Source organism: Petromyzon marinus, unplaced genomic scaffold, assembly GCF_048934315.1.
Source record: "Petromyzon marinus isolate PM22_M1 ecotype Great Lakes invasive population unplaced genomic scaffold, UKy_Petmar_22M1.pri1.0 PM_Scaffold_21, whole genome shotgun sequence".
Lineage (NCBI taxonomy): Eukaryota > Metazoa > Chordata > Hyperoartia > Petromyzontiformes > Petromyzontidae > Petromyzon > Petromyzon marinus.
The window spans coordinates 26,135-38,592 of NW_027423180.1; positions in this window are offsets into that span (position 1 = coordinate 26,135).

The following is a 12,458-nucleotide window of genomic DNA, read 5'->3' on the forward strand; positions in this document are numbered from 1 at the left end:
ACCCACTCGCTCACCCACTCACTCCTCCAAGCACTCGCTCACCCACCCACTCGATCACACATCCACTCATCCCTCCAAGAACTACCTCACTCACCCACTCGCTCACCCACTCACTCCTCCAAGCACTCGCTCACCCACCCACTCGATCACACATCCACTCATCCCTCCAAGCACTACCTCACTCACCCACTCGCTCACCCACTCACTCCTCCAAGCACTCGCTCACCCACCCACTCGATCACACATCCACTCATCCCTCCAAGCACTACCTCACTCACCCACTCGCTCACCCACTCACTCCTCCAAGCAATCGCTCACCCACCCACTCGATCACACATCCACTCATCCCTCTAAGCACTACCTCACTCACTCACCCACTCACTCCTCCAAGCACTCGCTCACCCACCTACTCGATCACACATCCACTCATCCCTCCAAGCACTACCTCACTCACTCACCCACTCACTCCTCCAAGCACTCGCTCACCCACCCACTCGATCACACATCCACTCATCCCTCCAAGAACTACCTCACTCACCCACTCGCTCACCCACTCACTCCTCCAAGCACTCGCTCACCCACCCACTCGATCACACATCCACTCATCCCTCCAAGCACTACCTCACTCACCCACTCGCTCACCCACTCACTCCTCCAAGCACTCGCTCACCCACCCACTCGATCACACATCCACTCATCCCTCTAAGCACTACCTCACTCACTCACCCACTCACTCCTCCAAGCACTCGCTCACACACCCACTCGATCACACATCCACTCATCCCTCCAAGCATTACCTCACTCACTCACCCACTCGCTCACCCACTCGCTCACCCACTCACTCCTCCAAGCACTCGCTCACCCACCCACTCGATCACACATCCACTCATCCCTCCAAGCACTACCTCACTCACTCACCCACTCACTCCTCCAAGCACTCGCTCACCCACCCACTCGATCACACATCCACTCATCCCTCCAAGCACTACCTCACTCACTCACCCACTCGCTCACCCACTCACTCCTCCAAGCACTCGCTCACCCACCCACTCGATCACACATTCACTCATCCCTCCAAGCACTACCTCACTCACTCACCCACTCGCTCACCCACTCACTCCTCCAAGCACTCGCTCACCCACCCACTCGATCACACATCCACTCATCCCTCCAAGCACTACCTCACTCACTCACCCACTCGCTCACCCACTCACTCATCCAAGCACTCGCTCACCCACCCACTCGATCACACATCCACTCATCCCTCCAAGCACTACCTCACTCACCCACTCGCTCACCCACTCACTCCAAGCAATCGCTCACCCACCCACTCGATCACACATCCAATCATCCCTCCAAGCACTACCTCACTCACTCACCCACTCGCTCACCCACTCACTCCTCCAAGCACTCGCTCACCCACCCACTCGATCACACATTCACTCATCCCTCCAAGCACTACCTCACTCACTCACCCACTCGCTCACCCACTCACTCCTCCAAGCACTCGCTCACCCACCCACTCGATCACACATCCACTCATCCCTCCAAGCACTACCTCACTCACCCACTCGCTCACCCACTCACTCCTCCAAGCAATCGCTCACACATCCACTCATCCCTCCAAGCACTACCTCACTCACTCACCCACTCGCTCACCCACTCACTCCTCCAAGCACTCGCTCACCCACCCACTCGATCACACATCCACTCATCCCTCCAAGAACTACCTCACTCACCCACTCGCTCACCCACTCACTCCTCCAAGCACTCGCTCACCCACCCACTCGATCACACATCCACTCATCCCTCCAAGCACTACCTCACTCACCCACTCGCTCACCCACTCACTCCTCCAAGCACTCGCTCACCCACCCACTCGATCACACATCCACTCATCCCTCCAAGCACTACCTCACTCACTCACCCACTCGCTCACCCACTCACTCCTCCAAGCAATCGCTCACCCACCCACTCGATCACACATCCACTCATCCCTCTAAGCACTACCTCACTCACTCACCCACTCACTCCTCCAAGCACTCGCTCACCCACCTACTCGATCACACATCCACTCATCCCTCCAAGCACTACCTCACTCACTCACCCACTCACTCCTCCAAGCACTCGCTCACCCACCCACTCGATCACACATCCACTCATCCCTCCAAGAACTACCTCACTCACCCACTCGCTCACCCACTCACTCCTCCAAGCACTCGCTCACCCACCCACTCGATCACACATCCACTCATCCCTCCAAGCACTACCTCACTCACCCACTCGCTCACCCACTCACTCCTCCAAGCACTCGCTCACCCACCCACTCGATCACACATCCACTCATCCCTCCAAGCACTACCTCACTCACCCACTCGCTCACTCACTCACTCCTCCAAGCAATCGCTCACCCACCCACTCGATCACACATCCACTCATCCCTCTAAGCACTACCTCACTCACTCACCCACTCACTCCTCCAAGCACTCGCTCACCCACCCACTCGATCACACATCCACTCATCCCTCCAAGCACTACCTCACTCACTCACCCACTCACTCCTCCAAGCACTTGCTCACCCACCCACTCGATCACACATCCACTCATCCCTCCAAGCACTACCTCACTCACTCATCCACTCACTCACCCACTCACTCCTCCAAGCACTCGCTCACCCACCCACTCGATCACACATCCACTCATCCCTCCAAGCACTACCTCACTCACTCACCCACTCGCTCACCCACTCACTCCTCCAAGCACTCGCTCACCCACCCACTCGATCACACATTCACTCATCCCTCCAAGCACTACCTCACTCACTCGCTCACCCACTCACTCCTCCAAGCACTCGCTCACCCACCCACTCGATCACACATCCACTCATCCCTCCAAGCACTACCTCACTCACTCACCCACTCGCTCACCCACTCACTCCTCCAAGCACTCGCTCACCCACCCACTCGATCACACATTCACTCATCCCTCCAAGCAACACCTCACTCACTCACCCACTCGCTCACCCACACACTCCTCCAAGCACTCGCTCACCCACCCACTCGATCACACATCCACTCATCCCTCCAAGCACTACCTCACTCACCCACTCGCTCACCCACTCACTCCTCCAAGCACTCGCTCACCCACCAACTCGATCACACATCCACTCATCCCTCCAAGCACTACCTCACTCACCCACTCGCTCACCCACTCACTCCTCCAAGCAATCGCTCACCCACCCACTCGATCACACATCCACTCATCCCTCTAAGCACTACCTCACTCACTCACCCACTCACTCCTCCAAGCACTCGCTCACCCACCCACTCGATCACACATCCACTCATCCCTCCAAGCACTACCTCACTCACTCACCCACTCACTCCTCCAAGCACTCGCTCACCCACCCACTCGATCACACATCCACTCATCCCTCCAAGCACTACCTCACTCACTCACCCACTCACTCCTCCAAGCACTCGCTCACCCACCCACTCGATCACACATCCACTCATCCCTCCAAGCACTACCTCACTCACTCACCCACTCGCTCACCCACTCACTCCTCCAAGCACACGCTCACCCACCCACTCGATCACACATTCACTCATCCCTCCAAGCACTACCTCACTCACTCACCCACTCGCTCACCCACTCACTCCTCCAAGCACTCGCTCACCCACCCACTCGATCACACATCCACTCATCCCTCCAAGCATTACCTCACTCACTCACCCACTCGCTCACCCACTCGCTCACCCACTCACTCCTCCAAGCACTCGCTCACCCACCCACTCGATCACACATTCACTCATCCCTCTAAGCACTACCTCACTCACTCACCCACTCACTCCTCCAAGCACTCGCTCACCCACCCACTCGATCACACATCCACTCATCCCTCCAAGCACTACCTCACTCACTCACCCACTCACTCCTCCAAGCACTCGCTCACCCACCCACTCGATCACACATCCACTCATCCCTCCAAGCACTACCTCACTCACTCACCCACTCGCTCACCCACTCACTCCTCCAAGCACTCGCTCACCCACCCACTCGATCACACATTCACTCATCCCTCCAAGCACTACCTCACTCACTCACCCACTCGCTCACCCACTCACTCCTCCAAGCACTCGCTCACCCACCCACTCGATCACACATCCACTCATCCCTCCAAGCACTACCTCACTCACTCACCCACTCGCTCACCCACTCACTCATCCAAGCACTCGCTCACCCACCCACTCGATCACACATCCACTCATCCCTCCAAGCACTACCTCACTCACCCACTCGCTCACCCACTCACTCCAAGCAATCGCTCACCCACCCACTCGATCACACATCCACTCATCCCTCCAAGCACTACCTCACTCACTCACCCACTCGCTCACCCACTCACTCCTCCAAGCACTCGCTCACCCACCCATTCGATCACACATTCACTCATCCCTCCAAGCACTACCTCACTCACTCACCCACTCGCTCACCCACTCACTCCTCCAAGCACTCGCTCACCCACCCACTCGATCACACATCCACTCATCCCTCCAAGCACTACCTCACTCACCCACTCGCTCACCCACTCACTCCTCCAAGCAATCGCTCACACATCCACTCATCCCTCCAAGCACTACCTCACTCACTCACCCACTCGCTCACCCACTCACTCCTCCAAGCACTCGCTCACCCACCCACTCGATCACACATCCACTCATCCCTCCAAGAACTACCTCACTCACCCACTCGCTCACCCACTCACTCCTCCAAGCACTCGCTCACCCACCCACTCGATCACACATCCACTCATCCCTCCAAGCACTACCTCACTCACCCACTCGCTCACCCACTCACTCCTCCAAGCACTCGCTCACCCACCCACTCGATCACCCATCCACTCATCCCTCCAAGCACTACCTCACTCACCCACTCGCTCACCCACTCACTCCTCCAAGCAATCGCTCACCCACCCACTCGATCACACATCCACTCATCCCTCTAAGCACTACCTCACTCACTCACCCACTCACTCCTCCAAGCACTCGCTCACCCACCTACTCGATCACACATCCACTCATCCCTCCAAGCACTACCTCACTCACTCACCCACTCACTCCTCCAAGCACTCGCTCACCCACCCACTCGATCACACATCCACTCATCCCTCCAAGAACTACCTCACTCACCCACTCGCTCACCCACTCACTCCTCCAAGCACTCGCTCACCCACCCACTCGATCACACATCCACTCATCCCTCCAAGCACTACCTCACTCACCCACTCGCTCACCCACTCACTCCTCCAAGCACTCGCTCACCCACCCACTCGATCACACATCCACTCATCCCTCCAAGCACTACCTCACTCACCCACTCGCTCACCCACTCACTCCTCCAAGCAATCGCTCACCCACCCACTCGATCACACATCCACTCATCCCTCTAAGCACTACCTCACTCACTCACCCACTCACTCCTCCAAGCACTCGCTCACCCACCCACTCGATCACACATCCACTCATCCCTCCAAGCACTACCTCACTCACTCACCCACTCACTCCTCCAAGCACTTGCTCACCCACCCACTCGATCACACATCCACTCATCCCTCCAAGCACTACCTCACTCACTCATCCACTCACTCACCCACTCACTCCTCCAAGCACTCGCTCACCCACCCACTCGATCACACATCCACTCATCCCTCCAAGCACTACCTCACTCACTCACCCACTCGCTCACCCACTCACTCCTCCAAGCACTCGCTCACCCACCCACTCGATCACACATTCACTCATCCCTCCAAGCACTACCTCACTCACTCGCTCACCCACTCACTCCTCCAAGCACTCGCTCACCCACCCACTCGATCACACATCCACTCATCCCTCCAAGCACTACCTCACTCACTCACCCACTCGCTCACCCACTCACTCCTCCAAGCACTCGCTCACCCACCCACTCGATCACACATTCACTCATCCCTCCAAGCAACACCTCACTCACTCACCCACTCGCTCACCCACACACTCCTCCAAGCACTCGCTCACCCACCCACTCGATCACACATCCACTCATCCCTCCAAGCACTACCTCACTCACCCACTCGCTCACCCACTCACTCCTCCAAGCACTCGCTCACCCACCAACTCGATCACACATCCACTCATCCCTCCAAGCACTACCTCACTCACCCACTCGCTCACCCACTCACTCCTCCAAGCAATCGCTCACCCACCCACTCGATCACACATCCACTCATCCCTCTAAGCACTACCTCACTCACTCACCCACTCACTCCTCCAAGCACTCGCTCACCCACCCACTCGATCACACATCCACTCATCCCTCCAAGCACTACCTCACTCACTCACCCACTCACTCCTCCAAGCACTCGCTCACCCACCCACTCGATCACACATCCACTCATCCCTCCAAGCACTACCTCACTCACTCACCCACTCACTCCTCCAAGCACTCGCTCACCCACCCACTCGATCACACATCCACTCATCCCTCCAAGCACTACCTCACTCACTCACCCACTCGCTCACCCACTCACTCCTCCAAGCACACGCTCACCCACCCACTCGATCACACATTCACTCATCCCTCCAAGCACTACCTCACTCACTCACCCACTCGCTCACCCACTCACTCCTCCAAGCACTCGCTCACCCACCCACTCGATCACACATCCACTCATCCCTCCAAGCATTACCTCACTCACTCACCCACTCGCTCACCCACTCGCTCACCCACTCACTCCTCCAAGCACTCGCTCACCCACCCACTCGATCACACATTCACTCATCCCTCTAAGCACTACCTCACTCACTCACCCACTCACTCCTCCAAGCACTCGCTCACCCACCCACTCGATCACACATCCACTCATCCCTCCAAGCACTACCTCACTCACTCACCCACTCACTCCTCCAAGCACTCGCTCACCCACCCACTCGATCACACATCCACTCATCCCTCCAAGCACTACCTCACTCACTCACCCACTCGCTCACCCACTCACTCCTCCAAGCACTCGCTCACCCACCCACTCGATCACACATTCACTCATCCCTCCAAGCACTACCTCACTCACTCACCCACTCGCTCACCCACTCACTCCTCCAAGCACTCGCTCACCCACCCACTCGATCACACATCCACTCATCCCTCCAAGCACTACCTCACTCACTCACCCACTCGCTCACCCACTCACTCATCCAAGCACTCGCTCACCCACCCACTCGATCACACATCCACTCATCCCTCCAAGCACTACCTCACTCACCCACTCGCTCACCCACTCACTCCAAGCAATCGCTCACCCACCCACTCAATCACACATCCACTCATCCCTCCAAGCACTACCTCACTCACTCACCCACTCGCTCACCCACTCACTCCTCCAAGCACTCGCTCACCCACCCACTCGATCACACATTCACTCATCCCTCCAAGCACTACCTCACTCACTCACCCACTCGCTCACCCACTCACTCCTCCAAGCACTCGCTCACCCACCCACTCGATCACACATCCACTCATCCCTCCAAGCACTACCTCACTCACCCACTCGCTCACCCACTCACTCCTCCAAGCAATCGCTCACACATCCACTCATCCCTCCAAGCACTACCTCACTCACTCACCCACTCGCTCACCCACTCACTCCTCCAAGCACTCGCTCACCCACCCACTCGATCACACATCCACTCATCCCTCCAAGAACTACCTCACTCACCCACTCGCTCACCCACTCACTCCTCCAAGCACTCGCTCACCCACCCACTCGATCACACATCCACTCATCCCTCCAAGCACTACCTCACTCACCCACTCGCTCACCCACTCACTCCTCCAAGCACTCGCTCACCCACCCACTCGATCACACATCCACTCATCCCTCCAAGCACTACCTCACTCACCCACTCGCTCACCCACTCACTCCTCCAAGCAATCGCTCACCCACCCACTCGATCACACATCCACTCATCCCTCTAAGCACTACCTCACTCACTCACCCACTCACTCCTCCAAGCACTCGCTCACCCACCCACTCGATCACACATCCACTCATCCTTCCAAGCACTACCTCACTCACTCACCCACTCACTCCTCCAAGCACTCGCTCACCCACCCACTCGATCACACATCCACTCATCCCTCCAAGAACTACCTCACTCACCCACTCGCTCACCCACTCACTCCTCCAAGCACTCGCTCACCCACCCACTCGATCACACATCCACTCATCCCTCCAAGCACTACCTCACTCACCCACTCGCTCACCCACTCACTCCTCCAAGCACTCGCTCACCCACCCACTCGATCACACATCCACTCATCCCTCCAAGCACTACCTCACTCACCCACTCGCTCACCCACTCACTCCTCCAAGCAATCGCTCACCCACCCACTCGATCACACATCCACTCATCCCTCCAAGCACTACCTCACTCACTCACCCACTCGCTCACCCACTCACTCCTCCAAGCACTCGCTCACCCACCCACTCGATCACACATCCACTCATCCCTCCAAGCACTACCTCACTCACCCACTCGCTCACCCACTCACTCCTCCAAGCAATCGCTCACCCACCCACTCGATCACACATCCACTCATCCCTCTAAGCACTACCTCACTCACTCACCCACTCACTCCTCCAAGCACTCGCTCACCCACCCACTCGATCACACATCCACTCATCCCTCCAAGCACTACCTCACTCACTCACCCACTCACTCCTCCAAGCACTTGCTCACCCACCCACTCGATCACACATCCACTCATCCCTCCAAGCACTACCTCACTCACTCATCCACTCACTCACCCACTCACTCCTCCAAGCACTCGCTCACCCACCCACTCGATCACACATCCACTCATCCCTCCAAGCACTACCTCACTCACTCACCCACTCGCTCACCCACTCACTCCTCCAAGCACTCGCTCACCCACCCACTCGATCACACATTCACTCATCCCTCCAAGCACTACCTCACTCACTCGCTCACCCACTCACTCCTCCAAGCACTCGCTCACCCACCCACTCGATCACACATCCACTCATCCCTCCAAGCACTACCTCACTCACTCACCCACTCGCTCACCCACTCACTCCTCCAAGCACTCGCTCACCCACCCACTCGATCACACATTCACTCATCCCTCCAAGCAACACCTCACTCACTCACCCACTCGCTCACCCACACACTCCTCCAAGCACTCGCTCACCCACCCACTCGATCACACATCCACTCATCCCTCCAAGCACTACCTCACTCACCCACTCGCTCACCCACTCACTCCTCCAAGCACTCGCTCACCCACCAACTCGATCACACATCCACTCATCCCTCCAAGCACTACCTCACTCACTCACCCACTCGCTCACCCACTCACTCCTCCAAGCACTCGCTCACCCACCCACTCGATCACACATCCACTCATCCCTCCAAGCACTACCTCACTCACCCACTCGCTCACCCACTCACTCCTCCAAGCAATCGCTCACACATCCACTCATCCCTCCAAGCACTACCTCACTCACTCACCCACTCGCTCACCCACTCACTCCTCCAAGCACTCGCTCACCCACCCACTCGATCACACATCCACTCATCCCTCCAAGAACTACCTCACTCACCCACTCGCTCACCCACTCACTCCTCCAAGCACTCGCTCACCCACCCACTCGATCACACATCCACTCATCCCTCCAAGCACTACCTCACTCACCCACTCGCTCACCCACTCACTCCTCCAAGCACTCGCTCACCCACCCACTCGATCACACATCCACTCATCCCTCCAAGCACTACCTCACTCACCCACTCGCTCACCCACTCACTCCTCCAAGCAATCGCTCACCCACCCACTCGATCACACATCCACTCATCCCTCTAAGCACTACCTCACTCACTCACCCACTCACTCCTCCAAGCACTCGCTCACCCACCCACTCGATCACACATCCACTCATCCTTCCAAGCACTACCTCACTCACTCACCCACTCACTCCTCCAAGCACTCGCTCACCCACCCACTCGATCACACATCCACTCATCCCTCCAAGAACTACCTCACTCACCCACTCGCTCACCCACTCACTCCTCCAAGCACTCGCTCACCCACCCACTCGATCACACATCCACTCATCCCTCCAAGCACTACCTCACTCACCCACTCGCTCACCCACTCACTCCTCCAAGCACTCGCTCACCCACCCACTCGATCACACATCCACTCATCCCTCCAAGCACTACCTCACTCACCCACTCGCTCACCCACTCACTCCTCCAAGCAATCGCTCACCCACCCACTCGATCACACATCCACTCATCCCTCCAAGCACTACCTCACTCACTCACCCACTCGCTCACCCACTCACTCATCCAAGCACTCGCTCACCCACCCACTCGATCACACATCCACTCATCCCTCCAAGCACTACCTCACTCACCCACTCGCTCACCCACTCACTCCTCCAAGCAATCGCTCACCCACCCACTCAATCACACATCCACTCATCCCTCCAAGCACTACCTCACTCACCCACTCGCTCACCCACTCACTCCTCCAAGCACTCGCTCACCCACCCACTCGATCACACATCCACTCATCCCTCCAAGCACTACCTCACTCACTCACCCACTCACTCCTCCAAGCACTTGCTCACCCACCCACTCGATCACACATCCACTCATCCCTCCAAGCACTACCTCACTCACTCATCCACTCACTCACCCACTCACTCCTCCAAGCACTCGCTCACCCACCCACTCGATCACACATCCACTCATCCCTCCAAGCACTACCTCACTCACTCACCCACTCGCTCACCCACTCACTCCTCCAAGCACTCGCTCACCCACCCACTCGATCACACATTCACTCATCCCTCCAAGCAACACCTCACTCACTCACCCACTCGCTCACCCACACACTCCTCCAAGCACTCGCTCACCCACCCACTCGATCACACATCCACTCATCCCTCCAAGCACTACCTCACTCACCCACTCGCTCACCCACTCACTCCTCCAAGCACTCGCTCACCCACCAACTCGATCACACATCCACTCATCCCTCCAAGCACTACCTCACTCACCCACTCGCTCACCCACTCACTCCTCCAAGCAATCGCTCACCCACCCACTCGATCACACATCCACTCATCCCTCTAAGCACTACCTCACTCACTCACCCACTCACTCCTCCAAGCACTCGCTCACCCACCCACTCGATCACACATACACTCATCCCTCCAAGCACTACCTCACTCACTCATCCACTCACTCACCCACTCACTCCTCCAAGCACTCGCTCACCCACCCACTCGATCACACATCCACTCATCCCTCCAAGCACTACCTCACTCACTCACCCACTCACTCCTCCAAGCACTCGCTCACCCACCCACTCGATCACACATCCACTCATCCCTCCAAGCACTACCTCACTCACTCACCCACTCACTCCTCCAAGCACTCGCTCACCCACCCACTCGATCACACATCCACTCATCCCTCCAAGCACTACCTCACTCACTCACCCACTCGCTCACCCACTCACTCCTCCAAGCACTCGCTCACCCACCCACTCGATCACACATTCACTCATCCCTCCAAGCACTACCTCACTCACTCACCCACTCGCTCACCCACTCACTCCTCCAAGCACTCGCTCACCCACCCACTCGATCACACATCCACTCATCCCTCCAAGCACTACCTCACTCACTCACCCACTCGCTCACCCACTCACTCCTCCAAGCACTCGCTCACCCACCCACTCGATCACACATCCACTCATCCCTCCAAGCACTACCTCACTCACCCACTCGCTCACTCGCTCACCCACTCGGCACCCGCCAGCTCGCCCGTTTGCTCACTCACCCCTTCAGGCACTTGCTCACTCGCGTATCCACTCACTCATTCACCCGTACACTCATTCATTCACTCACCCACTCACGCATTCATCCCTACACTCGCTCACTCATCCACCCACTCACTCATTCACCCGTACACTCATTCATTCACTCACCCACTCACTCACTCATCCATCCTCTCACTCATTCACCCGTACACTCATTCATCCCTACACTCACTCATTCATCCATACACTCATTCACTCACTCATCCATACACTCATTCACTCACTCATCCATACACTCAATTTACTCACTCATCCACTCATCTACTCATGCTGCTGCTATTGCTGCTACTGTTGATGATGCTACATTTCTACTATTGCTGCTGATTACGATGCTGATGACGATGATGATGTTGACAACACAGATGATGCTACTTTTGATGAAGCTACTCTGCTACGGTTGGCAATGCTGTTGATGTCCATGCTGCTGACGACGATGCTGCTGACGATGCTGCTGACGACGATGCTGCTGACGACGATGCTGCTGACGACGATGCTGCTGACGACGA